The sequence below is a fragment of the Falco peregrinus genome, chromosome Z (genome assembly GCF_023634155.1).
Source record: "Falco peregrinus isolate bFalPer1 chromosome Z, bFalPer1.pri, whole genome shotgun sequence".
NCBI classification, from domain to species: domain Eukaryota; kingdom Metazoa; phylum Chordata; class Aves; order Falconiformes; family Falconidae; genus Falco; species Falco peregrinus.
In genome coordinates this window covers 1713701-1739020 of record NC_073739.1, presented here as the reverse complement: position 1 = coordinate 1739020, position 25320 = coordinate 1713701, and the positions used below count along the sequence as shown (strand labels likewise).

At 40.3% G+C, this 25320-nt stretch overlaps 1 protein-coding gene across 4 annotated transcripts in view; it reads left to right on the top strand.

Moving 5' to 3' along the window:
• The window catches only part of SSBP2 (single stranded DNA binding protein 2), a 190660-nt gene that overhangs the window by 50142 nt on the left and 115198 nt on the right, over positions 1-25320 (top strand). The gene's annotated exons all lie outside the window — the stretch shown is intronic.

Sequence of the window (25320 nt, the reverse complement as noted above, 5' to 3'; positions counted from 1 at the left end):
TGATTGTTCTTCGGATGTTTTTGTATCCTGAAGTAGGTATTTTTCATCAGCATAATAAACAATTAGGCATCATAGAATAAGTTAAATGCAAAATCACCTGGTCCAAGAATATGTCAGCTCCTCTCTATCTGGTGGTTTCATTTTTACTGACAAAATCCTTAGGAGGCTGACCACTCTGAGTTTCTTGTTCCTTTGGGATGTTGATGTACTCTAAAGAGGGAGTGTAACTCTCTCACAATACAACTCTGAAACTGTTGAATGTTTTGCACATCTGTCTTGGAAATACTTTCTAGTTCTACAGAAAAATATTTTTACAGGTAAGATTAAAGTTAGACTGCCATAGCCCAATGTTTTTCAAACACAAATTTGGAAAAACAGAAATGAGTTAGCTAAATGCCCATTTTCCATTTTATGTTGTCATAATCTGATAATGGCTTAGTGTCCTGCAGTATATGAGCTAATGGTGATCTTGCCTTATTTCCAGTTAGTGATTTACATTGTACACGCACCATCAACACAGTTAGAACTGTTCAGCATATTTTACTTAAGAGACCAATGTCACTTTAATACCCTGTTCGTGGTGGTTAGATTAGGAGGCTAACTGGTAAAGGAGCCTGGGCAATTTTGCACAGTCATGTCTGAGCTACATTGATCACTAGTCGTAATTAATGAAAACAAAAGTGTGTCAGAGAGAGGAGCAAAGTTATAAGGAAGTTTTCCACCCACAGAGGTGTTAGGGTCAACCAACCTGGTAAAGCATAGTCCTCAAATTAAAAGTGATGTAACTTCCAAGTACAATTGCTGCAATATTTTTTACCTGTTCTGTTTTAAATATACAGTTGTTGAAGAATACAATATTTAGCTGTTGTTTTTAATCCTGGGTTTTAGAACAAGGTTTAATTCCCCACTGAAGGAGAAGTAGTTTTACAGGAATAGTTTATGGCTGTAAGGAATGACATCGGTGAATTAAATTGTGGACATCAGAATTCACAGGATGAGAGTTGACTTCAGTGGGGCCATTGTGCTCTCAAAATATAACGTGTATAGCAAAACCCAAGAATTTGGAACCTGAAAATGTTGTGCTGAAATAATTTTGAAACAAAATGATCAGCAAGAGGAAATTTTAGGTGGAAAAGTACTTGGAAGTCTAAAAAGAAGCGGGTTCCACAATTCTACAAACTCATGAATGAGTTTCATTGATCAGTAAGTTCACTCTTGAGTCTAAATTTTGAGGTATACTAAGAATTTGAGTAGATGAATCAAAATAATGTCAAATAAAAAAATTGTCTTAGCATCACCTTAGCATCACATCTTCTGCAAGTCTTGGAATATTACATGGCCTTATTGCTCCGCTCTGTCTGCTTTGTAATGTGTATTGTCATAATTCAAACAACCTGAGAAAATACTCAAATGAGTTCTGTGTGTGATACAATTTTTTAATTGTCTGAACGTTTTAAGTTACTGGATAAAGTTGTGTTTGAGGAAGGAAAAATAAAATCATGGTAGGCTTCTATATGCACATCAATCTTATGTTAAGACAGGATGAATGCTTATTTTAGAAATAAATTGGTTTATTTCAGAAATTAATTCACCAGGTGTTTCTAAAACCCATTCTCTTAATCTTTTAAGATGACAGGAAAAGCTAGCTTTTGCATTTTTGTCACAGTTGAACTCATCTAATATCTAGCAACTCATGATGCTCCTTAGCATTGTGCTTTTTGGGTAGTAAGACAGTCTACGTCATGATAAGTGCATAATTTTTAAATTTTATATGTACTTGATTATTTCATGAGTGTATTGTATGGTCATATTAAAGAACATGACAAATCATTATAAAATACAGCCAAGCATATTTCACAGCAGAGGAAGATGAATATTTATTAAGTGAAATCCTGACCCATGTTGTGCTTTGCCATTGACTCCAGAGGGGTCAGAATTCCATTGTCAGTGAAGCCCATCAGAAGGCTGGTTGCTGGATTCTGGCTCCTCCACCAGCCTGGAGGGGTCTGGTAAATCAAAACCCTGCTGTCACATTTTGGGTCAAGTAATAGAGCATTTGTAGCTGTACTGTCGTATCTGAAAAGTGTAATTGTAAGTACAAAAAGCACACAAGGCTTGTTTATTAATTCATGTTAGCAATTCAGAATTTTTTATTGGGTTTGTTTTCTACCTGACTAAGAAAAACCATTCTTAGTGAAGGCGCGCATGGTCTGGTTGCACCAGATGTGTCACCTTTAACACTAAGCAGGCTGTATTAGCTGAACCCGTACCTTGTCTGTCTCTGCTTTTGTGAAGAAAGTTTTAAGAACGTCTGATGGAAGAGGAAAGAACTTGCAGATGATTTAATGATTTGTGAAATATTCTTGCCTCAGTCAACATAGTTTTGAGTCGGTCTGGAACACACACAGGTTGACTCATAAAATGGATACAGAAAGATTTGGGTTTTTAAGTTTTACAGTATGTTAACTGCAGTTGCAAAAATAATACCATTTGATTCCCCCAACCTTCTCAGACAATGCTTTTTTGAGAGATGAGGTGTATTTCATTATTTAGTTTGCCATCATATTTCAACATGTGCTCTGCTGGTTGTTCAGTACAACTAATATCTCTGCCTATGAGTCTTACCCTGTGTGTGTGCCTGTCAGTCTGTGCTGCTGAGTCTGTTCGTGACTACTTGTGCAAAACAGGAAACCCAAATTCTTTTAGGTAACTGTTATTTAAGTTTTCTAATACATATGTATATGTGTGTGTGTCTACAGGTTTCTTTATATAGTAGCATCGCTGTTCTTGCAGAGAAAGGGGTTGAAGGTACTGTTTCATTGTGTTCAGATTGTACTCATACAGCTTCTGATTTTTATCGAGCTAGTGAGAGGAGAAGAATCTTTCATGTCTGACAGCAAGAACATGAAGTGACTGTCAAGGTGGAGGCTGTAACTGGTTGCAGTACTAACAGTGCTCATCTTAACTAAATATCCAGCAAATAGAAGACCAAAGGCCTATTCTGTCTTTAAAAAGATTGCCTGTGCTAATCCTGAGGTTAGGTATTTTCAGCGCCTCTGTATTGTCTAAAAGGGATTCTATTTTTATTTTCTATTGAGATTCACAATTGGAATGTTTTCTTCTGAGTCAACAAGGTTTTGAACTCATTGGGTACATTTATATATAACATATTTCAGGCCTGAAAAGACAGATGCATGTCATGAAAGTTTGTGTGCTGGATCAGGGAGATAGCTTCTGGCCTTGAAGTTTTAACATAAATGATTTAGAATTAGGAATTGTTCACATTTTGGGTAACTCAGGAAACAAAACTTGTGCTCGCTTACCTGGCCTATTAGTATGGCAGGTGTTTTGGTAGTAGTAGCTTAGTCTTCACTGTAGAGTGGTTTTTTCTTTGTTCACATTGTCTTAAGGAGAGCTCTTAATCTCTCTAGGTAAGATCCTGTTTCTCTGGGTTTTGAACTGAGGTCCTCTGTTGAGAGAAGTGGGTTCCAATGTGCATCTTGTTCCTGTCTTTCTACTTCTTCACAAGCTGAAAACATACTGGGTCAAAAAGGAAAATAAAATGTAAACTTTGTGATTCCTCAGAGAGGAATGGATTTTTAGCAGCACCCCTACCAGTGAACTTCTGATTGCCACAAGTGACCGTTCTCCTCTTCCTCAGTCTTGACCATTCATTAACATCTCTCGACCCTGGGCTTGGAGGGGTGGTACCTGAAAAGTCCTTTCTTACAAGATGATTTTTGTACGTAACAGCAAAGATCTTTTTACAGTCTAGAACTTCTGTGCCTCTCTCATCCTCCTTACAATGGAAGTTCTTCCAGGTGGTGTTGGTACAAAGAGGGTGTCCATTAATTTTCACAAGCAGCTATAGTAAAATCTTGATTATTTTCCAGGTGAGGTTTTATTAATGTCTTCTCCACAGCTCCACACTTTTGGTATGCATAAGGGTCTCTTGTTGGTTTTTATGGCTCCCAAAAGAATGCCAGGTAATCTACAGGGTGAGAAAAGGGGCACATTCCTTGCCCTGGGGACTGTACAGTCTCATAAGCTGGCATCGTGTTTCCACCTGGCTTGTTAGCATGTTTTAATAGTGAGCTGTATGATGCGGAGCTTAGCTTTACCTGTTGAAGGTTGTTAAATCAGTTCTGTCCAGATCACTCCTTTCAAAGATCACGGTGATATAAATGAAGTATTTCTAGAAGTTATTTGGCATAATGTTTGGACATTAAAGATGACTGATCAATCTCTTGGTGAGTCTTTCATTAGAAAAGTTGGATCTCTGCATTTATCGCTATATTTAATGGTAAAAAAATTACTGCTTTCTTCTCTGGACCCATCTTCCTTCAGCAGAACTAGGAGGCACTTGCCTGCTCTTAGTGCCCCACCCCCCCTGATTAATGTTAGCCGTACTCAGAATCTGAGGGGTTATGAATATTTTTACGTCTTTTTTGGACTGAAAATTACCATGAAAGGCCCGTAGGAAGATGTTCTCTGAAGGTGTCGTTAAATGTTTGTTGGAAGTGGTCATAAATCTCAAGCCTTATGTTCCTATAGCACAGCGAAGCTGTATTCTGCAACTAGAACTGCTTTATTCATTAAATAAAGCAGTTTCATTAAACTGCCTTTTTTTATTTGCAAAACCCACACAGAAGTGTTTTACGCGCAGATTTTTGTTGATCAAAACACATGAAAACTTATTCTGTTTCAGGGTAACTTTTGAAAATGTGTTTTCTTGTATTTCTCAGGTGGTCTGGTTTATGCCTAACAGCAGTCAACGTCTTTTTCAGGCCTCCTTCTCTGCCTTTTGTGTTATCAGGGTTGGAAGAACTTGTTTTAGCTGTTGATTTTCTTGCCTTCCCTAGTTCTTGCTACTGTGATCTTCTGCAGGCAGCCTAGCTCTTGGGCAGCTTGTGCCTTCTAGGGCCTGCCAGGTTCCTTGCTGAAAACTGAATTCTAGGTCTGGTTTCCAGCTGTCTGTTTCTGTGGAGAACGCATGTTAACTCCTTCTGCTGAAAAGAGAAATGGAAACAAAAGCTCCCCGTCATCCCCAGGTGTGGAAGAGCAGGAGATGACAAGTACAGCGGGTGGTGTGTGGGGAGGGATCAGACATAATCTACAAAATACTGAATTCATTGTCACTCCTGGGACAAAAGCCAAATTGTATTGCGATGGGATCATGAGATGTGTGGGTCTGTGAATGAGATGAACATGTTACAGATCTCTGAGCAATTGGTAGCCTTCCTCCAAACCCAGGAGAACCTCTCTATTGCTTTCTTCTCTGTTTTTGAGAGTCTTCATGGTCCCATGGGCTGTCATTAAAGGCAGAGGTTCCCAGGAACAGTTCTGTGGGTAGGTGTGATTTCCTTTGGCTGAGGAGCATATGCAGTACCTTGCATAGTTTGTGCTTGGCTTGCTTTGCTCAGTAATGATCAAGGGCTGTTGTACCTAAAACAAAGCTTCTGGTCTGAGTCGCCTATTAATTCCTTACATGAGTTCTGCAGACTTGTGGAAGGCCCTTTACATATTTACTGGTCATCGCTGTGTCCCTAATTTCGCCTCCAGAATACGTTCTTCAGACATGTGATTCTTCCTACTAGAGTAGATACTGCCTGTATCCACATGGAGAATAGGTTATTTCTTAAAACTAACAAAACTTTTTTTAAGTGGCTATAGCATTCTTTCCATAAGAAACATGGAAGTGAAAAGCATCTTCTTCCATCCCGCCGTTGTTAAAACAATGTCCTTTGCTTTCTGTGTAAATAGTGTTAATTTTAAAGTATGAATGAAATGCCTTTACTGCTTTTTTCATTCCACAGAGGTCATGTCTCACTTCCCGGTGTTCAGGTATAGGCATAGTAAAATGTATTCTTAAGATAGGAAAGCTAAAAGCAGATGAAGGAATCATAGAGTCATTTAGGTTGGAAAAGACATTTAAGATTATCAAGGCCAACCGTTGAAGTCTGGCATTTACTTTGAAATTCCATATCTGAACACATTAAGTAAATCCATATCATTAAGATTGCACTGGTCTATTTGAAGAACAAAATGAACAATTAATAAGTCACATTTTGTGCAGAAAATTCTGTTAATGTGTTTCAGAAGGGGGTGAGTCCTTGGCTTTCTCATATGTGCAACCAAAAACCTGTAAACCTAAAAACCCTGATAAATGTTTAGAATTGTTATCTTTCAGTTGTCAATTGCGTAGGAACACCAGTATCAAATGAGGTGAATGTCTTCATGGGAGGAAGGTTTGGAGAGGACAGTGTGGCTCACAATCTGAGCGTCTTGTACGATGGTATTGGCAGAATTGTACGCCGGCAAGCTTAACTTTTTCAGTCTCTTCAGCTCCTTAATTTTATTGCTTAGTAGATGTTCTTTAATGCAATTGTGTGGAAAGAATTAATTGAAAGCATGCTCCAGCCCCCAGTCAAAGTAGGTATCGCTTTCTACAAAACTGCATTGACTTGTGTCGGGATTTGGTCCACATATTTATAGATGTATCTCAAAGTGTTGCGCTGTTATCTCCAAGCCTGTGGAAGTGTTTTTGTTTGCACTTCAGAAATTTTCAGACTTGAGAAATTGGTACTTTTCTTGGACTGTAGAGACCTCTTTGGCAGGAAAATACAGATTTATTTTCTTTTTGTTTCTGTTAAGAATTCCCCAACAGAATTCTCATTCTCACATTTTCCATGCATAAGGAAGATGTGGTTGTTTCTGCTCCTACCGTCCTCCTTCATTATTCTTTCCCATAAATTATTGGATAATATAATGATTAGATTTGAACTACTGTGTGTCACAAATGCTAATTTTAAGCTCTGATACAGAAATGTGTTGTTGCTTACAGTCAACATAATTTTTCCTCTTTATAGAGGTAATTTCACAGATAAATTTGTGCTGTGCTTCTCTTTTAATGTGTGGACTAAGCCATTTGTTTCAGAGAGAAGAAGCAACATTTCCTCCCCAAAATTTCAACACTTCTCTTTTGAGTGGAGATTTAATTTTCTCAGAATTTAGAAGTAAAATGGTTAATTAGTTAGAGATAAGTGGAAGCTTCTGACAGTGTAAGGAATGGCATCTCCCTTGAAGGCAGTTTAGCTCCTCTTTCATGGTTCCCAGAGGGAGGCAGTGGACATGTTGAAAGAGAGCCTCTTCTCTAAGAACCGTTTTACGCTTCATTTTCATTGAAAACAATAAGAGATAACAGCCTTTCTAATGAGGGGAGGTTTTCTGGGAATGTTCTGTGCAAAAAATAGTATTTATTCAGAATAGAGCACTAAAAAGATTTATATACACTATATGTAAAACCATGCTAAATTTATGAACTGAGACAAACCTTTGTTTTCTTTCGCTTGGAGGACAGGGAGAATATGTAAAGGTTCAACAAGTTGGCAGAGAAGTCAGTGGTTTAAGAGAGAATGTGGAGTGCACAGGATGAGGTAGAGGTCAGGAGACTAAGAGAGGTAGTTGGAATGTTCAGGCTGCTTTGAAACTTTCCCGAGTAGTTTAGTTTTTACAATACACAGGTAAAATAAGGTTATTAGATTATTTTTTTCTTTATGTTGATAGCTGTACCCTTAAATTACTAGATAATTTTGTCCCTCATAGATGTCTCCATGAGTTCACTTCTCTGTCTTCTGAAGTCTAGGGCTTTCTTGATAATTAAAATAAAACCAAGGCACATCTGCTCTAAAGTTGTGACATACATTATTGCCCGGAATAAGGCTCCACTGGAAATTTTTGATCAGTTCAATGGAAATCCCAGGATACTGCATTTTCTTTTCCTGCTTGGTTGTCCTGATGAACAGTTACTAACTTCAGCCATTTCTCAGAGTGATGTTGTTAAATGTATCTTAGTGTAAAAATTAATGCAACATTCCTGATGTATTTGGAATAGAATACTGCTGATTAAAATTTTAATTTTCTTTTATTCATCTGCTATAATGGATTATTTGTGCTACTGCAGCAAAAGTTGTATTACAGTTTAACTTTCAAACTTATTTTGGAGTGAACTCAAAATCAAGCTTTCAACGGAGAGAGAATATTTTTTTCTTTTACTAATGGAAGCACTTCCTATGCATATACACATTTCATGATGTGTGTTTTAATAATTTTATATTAAAAAAGTGTAAACTTTGTGGATATTCCCTCAAAAGTTGTAGAAACTTTGCTTATTTTGAATGTATTTTGCTTCTTTAGAATGAGAAGATACACCCTACCATGAGTTTTAAGTAGCATGTATTGAGAAATGTCCTGTTTCTAAACTTTTTTCAGTAGTTGTATTTAAAAACATGATATTTACCACTGTTGACATACTGAAGACCATTCTTATTCTTTGCATAGCATACACAGTACGTTTTTACAGTGCTCCAGAAAGTTATTAAAGGAGGTTAAGTTGTAACTTAGTAACATTGGGAATATTAAATTGATGAACAAATGCTCCGAATTTAGAGTTAAAGATCTCCTGACATTAACACTGATTGTGCATAATGATTTAAATCAATAAAGTACTGAACAAAAATTTGATCAATAGGGAACAAATGTTGGATTGAAGCGTTGCAATAGCCCACTTCCTCTGCACGCTTCTCCTCGCCCTTGGTATTCTTTCTTCTGATGCTTTTCCGTATCAGGATTTTGTCTGTTGTTTATAACGCTAAATGATTTGGGTAACCTTCCATTCAGTGTTTGCATTGAGCAGTTCCAATTTAGCTCGTGAGGTTTCTCTCTGAGCTAATTATGAGAGGGTATTTTGAGAACTCTTGAAAGGTGTGTGCTGCCTTCCATGTGTGCATCTGTATGTACTGATGCGTTTGTCTCTAGAATACAGTGCAGAAGAATACAGTGCAAGCCAGTACTACACTGGTCTAAAGCACTTCTCTCTGACACCAGATTTTGGCTAGATTTGATGCACGTTGCCTAAAAGTATTCTTCTTTAGCCTCATAAAAAGTAAAAGTGAAAGCGAGAGTCTTATTTTTGCACAATATGCCAAACACAGATTTTGTAATAAGCTCGGCTGCCCTGTTAATACGTCTGAGTGAGTCATTTCAGACTTGCTTAACACATGCCTGGAAAAACCAAAGACTTACAACTTCCATCTGCTCTCTAATATGATGAAAGATGAATCCTGAAGATCACAAATTGTGGGAGGCATGCAGCTCTTAACAGCTGAACAACAAATGCCTTATGAGAGATGGTGAAAAATGAAGTAATGAGGAGGAGAGGCAGGCAGGCCTCTTGAGGGAACATGGATATCCATGGATGACTAGAACTGTCACATCCAAACATTACACTAAATATGAAATGCACATTATATAACACGAGTCACAGGGAACAGATAATAGTCTTTTTGAATTTCCTACTAAATTAATGCCTTAATATTACAAGCAATTGTGCTAACATGGGTTCTTAAGCTTGCACAGAATGTTTTACTTGACAAGAAATGTGCAGATCTGCATGTTACAATATCTGTTTTGCAAATGAGGTTTTGAAATCTTGTTTCTTGTTTTGAAATCTTTGCATTCTAATTGTGTGAACTTCACCAGTGAAAATATGAAAACCTTCAATGTATACAAATAGAGCATTTAATTCTAGTGTGTGGTATTGCAGAAAAAACTATATGTGTATACATGTGTACCTAGAGAGAAATGGAGATTCTGGCATAATCAAGGAGACTCAAAACTAAGCTTGCCTCAAGGTGGAAATCTGCTTTGCGCTTTGGCATCGTGGGCCGTTTATCCTGACCTCTCCTTAACTTAAGTGGAATCTCCATAGGGCTGTCACGGTAACATCCACAAACTAGATCTATGCCAGTTAGTGAGGATACCTGTAACAAAACTGAAATGTAGCAGTCTGTAACCCATCAGAGGCTAATTTACTCTGCCAAGCAGGTAGTACTCTGCATAATTTACACCGGAAGAGATGAATGACCTGTCTAGTTTACTCTGACATAGGAGGAGGAAGACAAAGCTCTTTATAAGGTAAGGTGTATGATAAATATTATGTTCTGAGCCATACAGAATCTGGAAAACATTTTCCAGTTGTGCTTTTGGATCCAATTTCCATAAATGTATTATGAAACTTACATTTTAGCCTATGAAATGTTCAAAGTGTTTTAACTATAAAATAGGTAAGGGAGTATAATCCATGAGGTGAGTTTTAATATCTTTTCTGTTTTGAGGGAAGCAGAGATATATACAGATAGGATATATGCATATATTGGAGAATGATGTTATACTTCATAAATCAATTTCACATGAGTAAGATTTGCAGTGAGATTTGTAAAGGCAGACACTTGAATCCCTGTGGAGCATGACCTCACTGACTTTATCACAGGTCTACACAGATGTTGTGATCTGCCTGTACAGATCTGATGGCAGGATCAGGGACTTCAGCCCTAATCCGGAGAATAATTTCATGGTCAAGTAGCATTTTGTATGTGAATACTGTCATCAAACTCACATATATGTTTCCAGTATCAGGAGCATAGGAAATGGTGTGAATACAGTGGGTCATTCTTGTTTACTGTCCAACTTTAGAGTTATTTCTCAATACAGAAACCAGGTATTAATTTTAGTCTGTTTTTCCCTGCATGTTTGTTTGCAGAGAGACCCTTTTCCAGTTCCCTCTGTTCTGTGAAGAAAACCTCAAAATTGCTGTTTGTAGGGACAAAACTGTTGAAGAGGGGTTCCCCGGACAACTTATATATCACTGCAGAAAGCTTTTTACTTCATCATAGTGGTTAATTTAAGTACTTTGTTTATTTTCCCACTGTTTTAATGGTTTTATGCTATTCTGTGTGCAACAACATGGTGTTTTCTGACTGCCATTGTCAATTGCTTTATTTTTTGTGCTTCAGCTGCTTTCCCCCTGTTGTTATATGGTGGACATGTGTTGGATTGGGGACTGATGGATCACAAGGGTATAGCTCCTACCATTCCTGAGTCAGATCCAGCTGCTGCCTTGCCTTTCACGCATTTAGAACAGTTTACTTCCTGCTAGTTGGATAGTTTAATTCAGCATTTGCAGTAACTGTCCTCCTTCCTTGAAAGATAAAATGAAGTTAAAAATAATCAGCCTCCTACCAGCTGTTCTTTCTCGGGCTGTGTGATGGCCGTCCCTTGAGTGCTTATGGGATCTTCTGGCCTCCTGGGTGCTAGACAGAAAAAAGGTTTCCTCTCATTGTCTGCAGGTAGATCTTTTCCTCCAGCTTTAAGAGGGAAGTTACGGATCTGTCAGCACCTTGGGTTTCTGTATTCCCTTTGTTGGTGGCCTTTCTTGGTGCTTGGCTGTGGTGGTCTCTTGAAGCTGGGCTACTTCCAGTACCTAGCTGAATACTATTAATTCTTGGACAGTTAATATGGTGCATTCTCTGTGCCCCCATGAATATTTAGTCGTGGCTTTGATGCAAAGCTTCTTCCTGCTCTGTCAAGTTTCAGGTTTAATCCTATGTCTTTTCAACAGCGAGACATGGGGAGAATTGTTATTTCCTTTTCCTTTTAATAGGAGAAAAGGGAGGTCCTTTACATCCCTGTGTCTTTCCTGGTAATTTGCAGAATTTCTTCTTCCTGGAATAAAATCGGTATTGTTAATCCTTTTTGCAGCACTACAGTATGTGGAGGGTTTTGTTGAAGCTTCAGTTCCCTAAATAGTTTTTCTTAAATTGCACAAGGATCTAAGCTTTCATTATTTTTCAGAAATATCTTTTTTAGTCTGCTTGATTGCTTAGAAAACATGACCTGAGTGAATGATGGAAAATTATTAGGTACCAAAAAAAGATATTTCCCTGGTGAAGTTGACATTGCTTATATTCAGTTTCCTGAAATCCAAATTACCACAAGAATATGGTATAGGAGGTGTATCTAAGAGAGTAATTTCAAAAGAGGTCTTTAATAGGTTTTCGGTGTTCTGCCTTGTTACTAGCTGTCATCTCATAGTGGTAGTTCTAGAAACTTTGTAATTAATAAATGTACATTTTTTATTACCACTAAAACACACAAACAAGTGTAACTTCCAGTTTTCTTACAATATGGTAAATATTATATGAAGTGGAATCTCTAGTTTAAGATTTTTTCAAAAAGCCTATTTTTAGTTACTACTTAAAATTTATTTAAACTTTAGCAGTTCCAGCTGAATTGTCTGTCCAAGGTGTTTCAAGGTGTTTGCTTTGGGACGAACTTTTCCCCGCCCCCCCCCCCCGTACCCTTCAGCTGAAATGGCTCTCTGAGGGTTTGTAGAGATACCTCTCAATGGATGGGTAGATAGAGTGGAAGTTTGAACAGTACTGTTCCTTTTGGTGGAACTGTTGCGTTTTGTTGAGGGGGACAAAGGAAGGGGTGAGCTAGCTCAACTACCATGGCCAAAGTAATCTTTGACGATGCAGTGCTTCTGCATACTGGAAGCATTATTAGAGGCTGGCACCACTGTTTTGTAAGTAGCCTAAATATTGTATTTGTAAATACCGTGCTTGCACTCATTGTGCTTCTTTCTCCCTTATCATCCTCTTGTCCTACAAAATGGAATTGGAGAAATGGGCAGCCATCTGTGGAGCAAGGTTCCCACAGAAAAAAAACCCTGTGCATGAGCTTGTAGTTACTGAGAGATTGACTGTGCTTTCAGGCCTTTTGTAGGGGAAGAGCAGAGATTTGAGATCCCCAGCGGTTGTTTGAGGAAAGTGGTGGTCACCACTACCCTTCCCATGAAGCTGAGTACAAATGTTTGTCTAGTGTAGTTCTGGGAATGACTGGTTTCTGGAGCTGTACCAAGAAAAACTACAGTCCAAGCACCGAACTGCAGAACCCCTAAAACCTGGCGCTTTTAGGAAGAAAAATGAAAGTTAAACAGCTCCAATCTTGAGTTTGAGAAAAGGGGCTGAGTAGCAGTGACACATCTCTCAAGCTATGTGGTGGTAGAGCAAGGTTTTTCTGTAATGTATTTTTAATTAAATACCTATGTTCAAATATATTGTATTTAAATCCCATGATAAGCACACAAATTATGCTGTCTGGAACCTTCACATCCTTCCAGAAGACCCTCTGCAAACTCTGTTGCAGTCTTTGAAGTGGTTGTCCGTGACAGTTTGGGTTAGTCAATGCTGCTGTGGATCAGACAGCCCTAAGAAACTGTGCATTTACTGTTGAAATAAGCCTGTGACTTAAAAACTACAAAATGATTTGAAGAGGAAAAAAACCCATAACTTGATATGTTTATTTTGTGCTTTCTTCTTAATTTGTCAACTACTACGTAATAAGTCAACTGTAAAAAATAAACAAAAAGGTAGTTGAATGACAGTATGTGCATTGCAGTACACTTCAGTTACCCCAGCTATTCTGTTTTTATGAGCTGCAAGGGATTGATGTTAACAAGGTTCCTGTCTCCTGTACGCGGGGAGTGGGATTTTGTGTAAGTCAGGCCCACGCTGGTTAAAAAACAGTGCTGGCAGAAAGAGCAGGGGATGATTTGTTAATAATGTTAGCTGGAAATGGCCCAGTTGACGTTATTACCATAGAGCCTAGATTTGAATGATGGTTAAAACCTCTGTTTTTGTTACGTGCCTTAAAGATATGTTTAAAGAGAGCAGGAGCAGAAAGAGCTAGTAATTTGGATTCTGATTTTGACAAATTTTAATTAAATCTCAGCTGTGTGTGCCTAAAGGTTGGTGACAAGTTCTTGCTAATAAAGGTAGTTTGTGTGTGTGAGTGTGTGTTCTTTTTTCCCTCCCTTTTCCCAGTCCATCCTTTTTCCTCCCTTCTCTCTCATTTGTCTCCTCCCCCCCTTATTTTTTGTTTTCATGTTCCTTTTATTTCTTTCTCTCCCCCCTTCCCACTCCCCCCCCCCCCCCCCTTCAGAATCTCTGCAGTTTATAGCAGCTTTTACTGAAGTGAGATGAACTACAGGGATGCTCCAGCCATTGTAAATCAGGCTGCCTATTTAAGAGACAGAGTGCATGTATAGGCATTAGGATATTTATCCTTTTAAAGCTCGGGGCTTACTGTCTGAAGCTATGGCTCAGTCCATACAACTGTCTGTAGTATATCTTAGTTCTTCACAAATAGGTATTTTTTTGATACAGACGTAATAGGGGATTAACCAAAAGGACTCTGTAAACTGGTCATGTAAGAGACATGGTATACCCTGTCTCTTTCAGGAACTTCTTGGTTTGGAAAAGTTACAGTAAACCTGTTCTTTCTTTAGATTACTCACAGTTTTCACAGAATTTCAGGTTGAGATCAAAGGAAATATTTCAAGAAATAGATCATAAAACATTCACATATTGGATTTCCTATGTATTAATGACAAGAAGCTGTGTCAGAACGTGTGTTCCAACTTCACTAAATGGGGCCTGGCGAATGTTGCAGTTGTTTGGATGCTGCCTTGATAATAGCAGAAACTGAATTATTGTTTCTCTGTGTGTTGTAACAGTTACACACAACCATTACCTAAACATGTATATTATGTCTTCTCCTGGAAGAATAATTCTGTCAGTGAAGATTGCATTTTTTATAGTAACTTATTTGTTTTTGCTGAATAAGCAAACCATGGAGCTATTGAAGCTGCAAAACTAAAATGTGTCCATTTTACATGTTTCTTAAAGTTCCTGCCACACCAGATGTATCCTAAAGCCTCCTCAAGTTTTCCCCATAGTTTTAGTGCTTCTTGCATTTGAGAGTGGTTCCTTAGTGTGAAAGAGAAGGAAGTTTTGAACCTGACACTCCTGATAGCCCTGTGGCTCACCAACTCCAGTAAGCATTTGGCTGCTCTGTAAAAAGATGTTTCCATGCTGTTTAATCGGTATCGCACAAATTGCCAGAGTAAAATGGAGTAGCATAATTGTTGACTGTCTAAACTTGATGATACAGGTTTTAAGTCTTCTATGTGTTTACAATATTTTAGAGTAACTTTTCCAGAATCTTACTATGACTATCTTCCAAGAGCATGTGTGGAGCTGACTCACACAGGCCAGCTCCGTGCTCCAGAGGGACTCAGAGGATCTCCTGAGGAACCAGTTTGGATCCCTCCAGAGCTTCACTAGCGAGGCGTTCACCAGTGTGACATCGGGAGGTCTGCACGCAGAGGAGGGGTTACACAGATTGTCACTATTTATCATGATCAGTTTTCTCTCTTTCTACATGCAGGTTTTGTATTTAAAAAAAAATATTTGAAGAAGCTGGAGGGAAAACTTTAGCAATTTACTATTTAAACGTTTCTGAAATGAAGTTGTTTCTTTGGTTATTACCTATTGTGCCGGGCTGTCCCGGCCGCCCGCGGTGCCCGGCGCTGCCGGCCGCCGGCGCCCCCCGCGCGGTGCCGGGCAGAGCCCCTGTAACCCCCGGCTGGTGGGGCGAGGCCCGGGCAGGGAGAGCGCTCGGCAGTTCCCTCCCGGCACAGCGGGCTCCGCCGGGGGAAGCCGGGGGCCTTTGGGGCCGGCCACAGCAGGGCAGGGCGGGGAGAGATCCCCCCGGCCCTGACACACACCGTGTGCTGCCCTGCCCCGCGGGGCCCTCCCCGGGCGGGGGGCACGGCCTGCCCGGCCCTGGGCTGCCCGCGGGCTGCCCTGCCCGGCCCTGCCCGGCCCTGCCCGGCCCTGCCCTGCCGGGGGGGCTCTGCTCCGGGCCGGTCCCCCCCCGGCCTCCCCCTGCCCGGCCCTGCCCGGCCCTGCCCTGCCGGGGGGGCTCTGCTCCGGGCCGGTCCCCCCCGGCCTCCCCCTGCCCGGCCCTGCCCTGCCCTGCCGGGGGGGCTCTGCTCCGGGCCGGTCCCCCCCGGCCTCCCCCTGCCCGGCCCGGCCCTGCCCTGCCCTGCCGGGGGGGCTCTGCTCCGGGCCGGTCCCCCCCGGCCTCCCCCTGCCCGGCCCTGCCCTGCCCTGCCGGGGGGGCTCTGCTCCGGGCCGGTCCCCCCCGGCCTCCCCCTGCCCGGCCCTGCCCTGCCCTGCCGGGGGGGCTCTGCTCCGGGCCGGTCCCCCCCCGGCCTCCCCCTGCCCGGCCCTGCCCGGCCCTGCCCTGCCGGGGGGGCTCTGCTCCGGGCCGGTCCCCCCCCGGCCTCCCCCTGCCCGGCCCGGGGGCTGCAGGGCCGCTGCTCTCAGGCAGGCTCTCTGCTCTCTCCCGCAGCTCCGTGGGCCATTTCCCCCCCTCCTCAGCCGCGCTGCCCCCCAGGGGCTCCCGCCGGGGCTGCTGGGCCGGGCCGTGGCCAGCGCCGGGCCCGTCTGGCAGCCGGCGGCCACGGGCTCCACCGGGCACGGGGGCAGCGCCCGCGGCGGGGCCCGGCGGCGCCCGGCAGCCCCGGCACCCCTGTTAGTGTAGACCTGGAGGTGTTTCATGATTTAACCTTTCTTTCTGTGAGCTGCTGAGCACATGGCACAGCTCTTTAACCCCTGAACCCCACTGTGCCGGGGCACTTCTGCAGCTGCTGGGCTGTGTACTGCAGCCTACTCTGCCCTTGACTACTGTCACATTGACAACTTGCTTATTTTTGGCAAGCCAGTCAAATGCCTGCTTGTAGAGCTGTAATTTTTATGTTAGTTTATTGATCAAGCAGCAGGAGGTGGTAGAAATCACCTCTTACATTTAAGCTTATGAAATACAGTGTTTCCAGTAACCTAGGTTCTGTCAACTTCTGATCTCTACATGTGTGGAGAAAGAACATACATTATTTGGAAATACCAGTCCATTAGCAGAGTTTTCTACTAACTTTAGCTTGGTTTAGCTTTTCATTGTATCACTTAAGGGGAAAAAAACCCTAAAATACCTAAATATATGCATGCAAATACATTTTAATATTAAAAAATGTTGAGCAATGCACCAAGAAAAAGTTTTCATGTGTGTTAGTTTACAAGTAGTTCCAAACTTAACTTTAGCAATCTTATTTCGGGTCCATTTTACTTCCAGGAGATTATAATTTTTCACTGAGATGTCCTTTCCAATGTATGGTGGAGGAATACAAAAGAAGGCTCCGTAATCACAAAAAAGCCAGTATTTTTCCTTTTATTTGTTTTAATAATAAATAGAAAGAGATGGACTAAAGTAAAAAATTAGTCTTGCTTAGTATTGACGTTACTGTGAAAGCAACCAGTGGTAGTGTTTAAGCAAGAAGAGTATTTTGTAAAGCTCAGGAATTTAAGCTGGTAGTTCTGATTTAAGTAACTAGCTCGAGTTATATGAGTTGCTCTTGGGTTCCCCCTTCCCTGATTCTAGTGCAATGATTTCCTCTACAGATCAGTGAAAAAAGACTTAAAATAATGCTTTGGAATACAAACATGAAGTGACCACTGTGAGCACTTTCCTTTGTGTGTGCACATAATAAATAAGCCAAGGCACAGATTATTCTTTTCCCTGTGTTTTTCTTGCATATTTAATGATGTTAGAGCTCTGCATTTATCTACCTTTGTTTGAGAGCTTAATTTTGACTTCTCTGAAACTGTTTTAAGGTAAGTGTAGGTAATACTTTTATGTTAGCTTTGCAGGGTGCAGACAGATGTCTCATCATTGTGTTGAGTGATGTAACCAACCATTTTTTTCATAAGCCGTCCTAGTATCAGCCAGATGATACCAGCTTGCACAGGCGCAACTGACCTAACTCAGATTGAACCTGTGCACATGGGGCTGTGCACAACAGGGTAAATCCCTTCAGCTTGCTGATTCTGCTTTTGAAATTGTATTTTTGCTTTCTGTAGAGCTAGTTGGTATTTTGTAAAAAAATGGTAATAAAAAAAGGACTGAAGTGCTGCTTTTTCAAGCATTCTCAAACAACTGAAAACTGGCTATCAGCCTTGACAAAACATGCAGATTTTCTTGCAAGTCTTTTCTCCTCCTTCCTTTTCTCAACCCACTGTCACCATTCTTCTGGTAATCCTCCAAGTGCTAAGTGATTTTACCTTTTGAATTTTTTCCTCTTCTTTTTATTTCCCTTTTTTTTTTTTCCCTCCTTTTAATTGGAAGTTCTTTTATGTTCCCTTTTGGTTCACAACTGCTATAAGGCAAACGTACAGGCCTGTATATTTTTCACCAGAAGCCTCATGGTGTGTTATGCCTTCCCTCCAAACCTTTTCTGGCATTACTGACTGTTTCAGAAAACAACATCAGTTCCTGACATGCCAAGACCTCTGCTTTAATTTTTAATCCTGACCTGACAGTCATTTAGATTCATTGCCTGTAACTGCACTAGAATCAACATATTGCGTATGTTTGATGAACCATAGAATTGGTTCAAGTCTCGTTTCCAGTTACTTGGTTTCTAAATGTACTCTTTTGGGAGCTGAACAGCGCTGCCAGTATTCTTTGTTCTAGGTGCCCAGCAGTTTTCAGCTTCATATTGTCGAGGGGCTTTTGTACTGCTGCAGCTGCCGAAGTTAAACCCTTGTTAAGGAATGGAAGAAATTTAGAAATGGGCCCCATATCCAGTGTCAAACTGTGGAAAATGTTTTTCTTCTCATTTCTATGCTAGTTATAGATGAAGTACAACTGTATTGTTCATTGTTTGTTTTCATCTGTGGAGTTCTTGGTAGCTTTTTAATTAAACAGCAAACCCAAAATTTATATGTGCTGCTTAAAGTAGCTGACTTCCTCCCTGCCCCGTATTTGAGTTCTTCAAGTGTTTGTTTTTTTTTTCTCCTTTTATTTCCGAAGATAGGCAGTAAGCACACACTGTGTCTCTACAGTACATTTTAAATTATTTTTTTTAGCTGCAAGGTAAAATGCTGAATTGTACTGAGTAGTTCAGATACTGCATTACTTTTGTACTGATTTCTGGAACAAAGCTTTCATCTGCTGTTTATTATAAACGCCCTTTTTGCTTGTTAAGTTGTACAATAAATGTGCATGGTCTGGTCTTGAAACAGTGTTCATAACATGAAATCTCATTTGTAAAAATGTTTAAATCTATTGCTGTCTAGCCAACTCCAGTGTCCTGTAGTGTGGCAAAATTATTGGGAATTTCAGGTGGACTAGGAAGTAAATAAGGATGTAAATTGTTAGGATTTGGTTAATTTGCATGCCTGCTAATTTAATACCACTGTAGTGTGTAGTGGAGATTTGGAGAGTCTGCTGCAAGATCGTTTGAGGATTGGGAGGCTGCAGAAAAGACTGCAGTTTAGACTCCCAGAACAATTGATCAAGATCTAAGATAATCTTTTAAACAGGATGAGTAATGGTATTGTATAGATTTCTCCTTCAAAAAAAAATAGCATTGCTGCACCCAAACTTGAATTTTCAAGGTGATTATTGAAAAAATAATGTTGGAGGTAGTTCTAAAGATCTTTTTCAAAAAATCCCACCCCTACACACCACACACACCCCCTAAGCCCAATATTGGCTTGACTACTAGATTGCACTACAGTAAGATTAGAATTAGATTTTCAAGTTGTCTAAACATAGGTATGTAAATATCTTATGAATGCAGGCATTTTTAATCTGTATGTCTCAAAATGGAGCTGTCTCTAATTTCAGTATTTTAATTGGTGAAAGAATGTTGAGTGTATATCTTTCAGTAGTACATGTGTTAAAAACACACATGTAAATTACATGTTGCAGAATTTGTATTACATTACTGCTCCTAATGATCAGTGAAGGAGGAGGTGTGTATTTTAAGCCTGCAACTGTGTGGTTGATGTGTGAGCTGGAGCTGCTTGAATGTTGGCTTGCTGGTACATGAAACTGAAGACTGAAAAATCACTAGCCTTGTTGAGAACTTGTTGCAATGAGTACTGGATCAAAACCACTTTGAGGTGAAGGGACCAGTATCCTAAGCATGCAGAAACACCTCATAAGCCTCCGGTTCTGCACAGATGTGCTCTACACCATTGAGAAGCTGGGATTCCCCAAATCAAAGGGTGGATTTCCCGGAGATAATTAATATTTTAAGGTAATTAACATTTCAGCGTTCTGCATGCTCACCCATTATTTCCTCCCGGCCCCAGCCCCCCCGCCCCTCAATCTGAGAGCAAGGCAGAGCCTGTCAAATCCCCTGCAGATTCTTCTCGGCGGGAGCAGACACTGCAGACCCTGACCTCTGTTTGTTCTGCCTCCTGGGTTTGTTCTTCTCTAACCGTGTATTTGAGCGGACCCTTTAGGTAAACTGTGCTGTCCTCATTTTTTTCTCTCCCGTCCCCACCCCCCAACTGCTGGCCCTGGAAGTCTCCCAACATCCGCTTCCTCCAGTCCTGCTCTCATGTAGCACAGTATCTCTACTGGAAATCCTGTGACCAGCCCGACTTCCTTTTGCTACAGATTTATCTCCCTTTTTTTTCCAGCTCTGCCATCTTTGCCACTGAACAGCTTTACACTCGGAGATAAACAGATCCCATACTTGCCATCTCACTTGGCTCTTCTCTGCTTTTGGATCCTTGCTGAAGTCTTGATGTCCATGTATCTCACTGACTTCTTGAAAATAATAATAGTGTAATAATGTAGTGACCTTTTCTTTCCTTTAGTTTGCCTTTCCTTGTTCGGTTTTATTCTGTCATGGATTCAGGAAGGCGTTTTAGCTCTCCTCCTGCTTGTTCCAATGTTTCAGTTCTTTTCTCTTGCATCCTTTGTGTAATTCTTTACCTTTCTCTTCTTAATCTCCATTCCCACCTGATTGTTAACTACAGTTTTTCAGTCCCTCTTATCTTTAAGAACACAAAAAAATCTTGATACTCCTTCCCTTCAGCTACATTACTGTCTGCCACCAGCTTTTCATCTCTCACTGCGTGTGGATGGGGTACCTCTCCTTCAAAGGCATGATAGACCTTCTCAGATCTAGATTTCACCTCTTAAGTTAAAGTGAAGGGGAAGTCTTGAACTGCTCGAGTCGATTCAACTGTCCCACCTTCACTGCCATTAATCACTTGGCTATGTATTCACCTCTTTCATCTCCTGTCTTGCCTGATGCGTTTCAGTGTTTTGAATGGTGGCCTTTCCTCATCCTTTTGCCACCTCTTTCTCCTTTTCACCAGCTCTCTGCTCTTTTTCCTCTTGGTATATTCAACCTTCCTTCAGTTCCAAACACAAACTCAGCTACTAGCTTTACAACTCTATACCTATTTATGCCTTTAAAAACATTTTTCCCCCAAATCAATATCCTAGCTTTTCCCTTGCACCTTTCCAAGCGTTTTTTGACTGGAGACTTAAGAGTATCTTCTGTTTCTCTCTGCTGTCTTCTTCTTTCACTGCATGGAGCTGTAGACTTTCTGCTTGGTCCCCAGGCTTTTAAAGTTGGTATCCTCTGCCTTGTCTTTCTTATTATGAACAGATACACTTTGAGATCTGCCCTATTTTCAGTTGCTGTATATATTCTCATTCTTGTCTTTCTACACAGCTAAAATTGTCTCTGTGCTTAGCCAGTGTATTGGTTATGGAATTGGGCTTTTCTCTGGCCCTGAAAAATTTGCATTTGCTAACCAGTGTTCATCCAGAATACTTGAGTAAAGATCCTTTTTCTAACTTGCTGCTCACTTTCTGTGCTATGTGCTGTTGGTTGCCAATTCTGATTCTTTTCATTCCTTTCAGAGATCACACTCTTCTGTTACCACTCAGTAATCAAAAGTTCATCACCTACCGTAATACTGGTTTTGCCCTTCCCGCACAGATATTCAGACAGGCACTCCAGTGCTTTCACCTTGTGTTGAAGGGAAGCTCTCTGAATGTCCTCAGACTTAGTCTTGTTACCATTCTTCAGATTATTCCCTAGAACTTCAGTGTGAGACCTGTTTTTTGTTTGCCTGGGATGTTTTGTTTGTTTTTTTTTTTTTTCTCTCAAGGAAATGTACTGCTGATTTGGTTTGTCTGCTGCCTAGGTGTTGATCAGTATTTTCTCATGTTTTTCTTGAGTTCTCCTGGTTCTCTGTATCCATCTGTTTATAGTCCTAGCTATTATGGCAGCTGAAAAACTAATACTAATAATATTTACCTGACAGTGTAATTATTTTTGTCTTCTCAGGAAGACCAGTTTTGGACTTCTTCAGAAGCAGTCGTGCTTGGAGTTGTATAGGAAGAATATGTTCTCTTTGGGGCAGTGTAGTCCTCTTTATACTTGCGATATAAATAGCAAAAAATGTCTGGTCTTGATGTGACATTATAGAGGACGACTTGACATGCAGTACTTGAACAAACTCTTTTCCCAGAACTTCTAGTCTAATTAGCTTCTGTTCCACATCATCTTCTGAGCTGCTGCCACTGTGTCCCCTGGGAACAAGCTGTACACAGATATCTCAACCTTCCCTACCATCAGAGACAGTCCTTTAAGACACTGTGGAGAGGGACAGGACTTGAAAGACAAAGAGACTTAGGATACATGGTGCCCCAAAAAGCAGAGTAAATAGCAAAGTGCTCCCCATTTCACCATCTGAGTTACTGAGCAAGGCACAATAAATTGTTCCTTTTGTTCATTTTCCTTTGTACTTATAAACTGGCAGATAATTTTTTTAAAAAAGCATATCTGGTTTAATTTAGTAAATTTTTCCTTTTTTTCTACTCAAGCTGAAAGAAGATTTAATTACATCTGAGAAATTTGATACCAGCATCAATTCCAGCATTTGTTCTGAGATGCACCATGACTTGCGCACTCATGTATGTTATCTTGATATCTCCCAATTACAGGGCTAGCAAGGTCAGATTTAGTTGCCAGAAATGTTAGAACAACCTCAAGGTTATTCTGTAGTGATGTGTGGGCAATTTTATTATTAAAAGTTATTTTAGTTAGGTTTTTTTCACATCTGAGCTATTCCCTGCCCGCAAAGTCTTTCTTTAACTATTAAGATATGTCGGATGTAGGTCAGATGTATAAACAACAGAGAAAAACTGATTATAGTAAAGAATGATTTAGGTACGGTCAGGCAGTAATAAGGCAAAACCTTTGGACATGAAATAGCTCTTAATATTTAAACCAGGAGAGTGCATACTGTTTTTCCATTTAGGCAGAAAAAGATGGATTTTCCTGGATATATGTAGCTTCTTTACTTGCAAACGTTGCAAACATTCAGACCTTGCAACTGATAACTTCATAGGTAATAGATGGACGGGGGTGGGGTGGGGTGGGGCGGGATAAGATGTGCAGAAAAAGCTGGCAACCCCAGGAGAGAGATTTTTAGACATTAATATTGCAGCTCCTTAGGCTGGAGAATGAATAAGCCTTATGACCAAAGATGGTGCGTGGAAGATGTATGTGCCAGTAAGTTGGTTTACAATAAATCAGAGGACTCAAGGACATACCCCATTATATCAGTGTATTTTTTGAAAAAATACTGAATTCCCAAACAAAAAAATTTCTAGAAGTAGAGGTTTGATCAGTAGTGTCTTTAATAATCCAAACAATGGTTTTGCAAATGAGGTAACAGTGCAATGAAAGCTTAAATTGCAGGGGTAGAAGTAGGCAGCTTCGTGGAGAAGGGGTTGAGAGAATGACACAAACCCAAGTGGAGATGACTTTGAAAATATTGTTGTACTTAATGTAACTTAAGTTTGAACAATTCTAGCTGTTACTTAATATGCTGTTTGTGTTAGGAACTTGCTTACCAATTCACTGCTGTGTGGTATGTGCTTCAGATATGGTAGAAAAATTGGTTTGGAATTTTAGATTAATTTCTGTTTGTGATTTAACCACTTTTCTGGTTTTAATACTGTTAAGTATTTTCAGACTTCTCAGAGAAAGTCTTGTTAGCATCATTAACAATGCTATTACAGAATACAAAGTTAGTATTTAGTGTATTAGAGGTTTTTTTCTGAAGTTTATTGCATTTGAATTCAGCAGTCTTCTTTCAGTTCATTCTTTGCAGCTGCAAGTGCCCTGATTATAAATCAGTTCAACCAGTCTTACTCTAGAGGAACAAACTGTCCTTTTGTCCTCTGAGACTTTGCCTGCCACTTTTATACCACTTCCACACAAAGGGAGTGAGGTGATCCTGTGTCTCCCAAGAACGCAAACAAACCCCCAGTCAACCTCGGCCATCGCCCTTCAAACACAACTGCAGCGTGTCCAAAACTTTGCTGTGTCATAAGTGCCGGAAAACCTTAAATCTGGTTAGATTTGTCCTTACTTTCCAGCAAGGATATTGATGGGAAGACTAATACTCCTTACTTAAGAGGAGAAGTTGGAAAAGAGTATTTTTTTAAGCAGTGAAATTCCTCCTCAGGCAAGTCCAAAGATCAAAGAAAAATTTAAAAAAATACCAAACCTAAATGCGAAGAAGCAAGAGCATGTGCATCTCCTCCTCTCTCTCATCTGTAGGAGAAACAGAGTTCTCAGGACTGGATCTGGATAGATCTAAGGAAGAAATTCAGGAAGGATTATTCCCCTAGGGTGTACATGTTTGTTTTCTAAAACAATGATTGAGTTATTTTAATACCCTGGATGTTCATCCTCATGTACAGCACAGGAAAAAAAAGAATAAACAAAGAAGAAAATATTTTCCACTCAGCAGCTTTAAAAAATGTTTTTTTTATCCCTCTCTATGTAGATCTGGAAGACCTTGTCTGAGTAGAGTAGCAACACAGTAATAACAGAAAAATCCTAACTTCTGTATCATTAAAAAAAATAAAATTGTTTTAGTGTAGCTTTAACCTCTTCAGTTAACTATGATACAACCTGAAAGTAAATTCTCTCCCAGAGATTCAGCGAGCAGATAGTTGTGTCTGCAAAAATATTACTACATCTAAGTGATAACTTCCATATCCTCTTTGATGGTAATTTCACACTGAACAGAAGATCTCAAGAAAAGCAATTTACCTTCTTCAGGAAGGGAGATTTGAACGTATGTTTTTATTTTGTTTTCTCTTTTCTCATGACTCCCTGTGCACAGTTGCACTAGCCAGCCTGCTGCAGTCAGTTCTGTGTCCTCCTCGAGGTCAAAGGGACCTCAGTATTTAGAAAATCATCCTGTCATAAGTGGTGCCAAGCCTGACGTGTTCAGAACAGCGAAAGAATCCCAAGCAGAACTTAAGTGTGGTTTCTAAATACTCAGCTGGAGACCTATGAACTAAGCAGTAGATGGAAATTGAGCTTTTTACTCCCTTTTTTCCTAAACTGTGAAGGAGCAGACAAACAATTGCAATAGATTCTGTGCTTTCTGTTGAACTTTAAAGGTGGGCACATCTTTCTGGAGGTTGTAAAGAATAAGTAGGATGCTTCCCTGGTCCTTTGTGAGCATCCAACAACATGCACAGCTTAAGGCTTGCCATGTCTGAGAACTAAGTAGTCAAGTGAAAAACAGTGTCAGCAGTCTAATATAAAAGTATGGTCCACTGAATAAACTAAATGATAGATCTCAGGTAAAATCATATTATCACTGTATTTCAGATGAGACATTCTCAGATTTTCCTACTTCTGTGGCCATTTCTAGATACCTCTTTCCTCTGCAA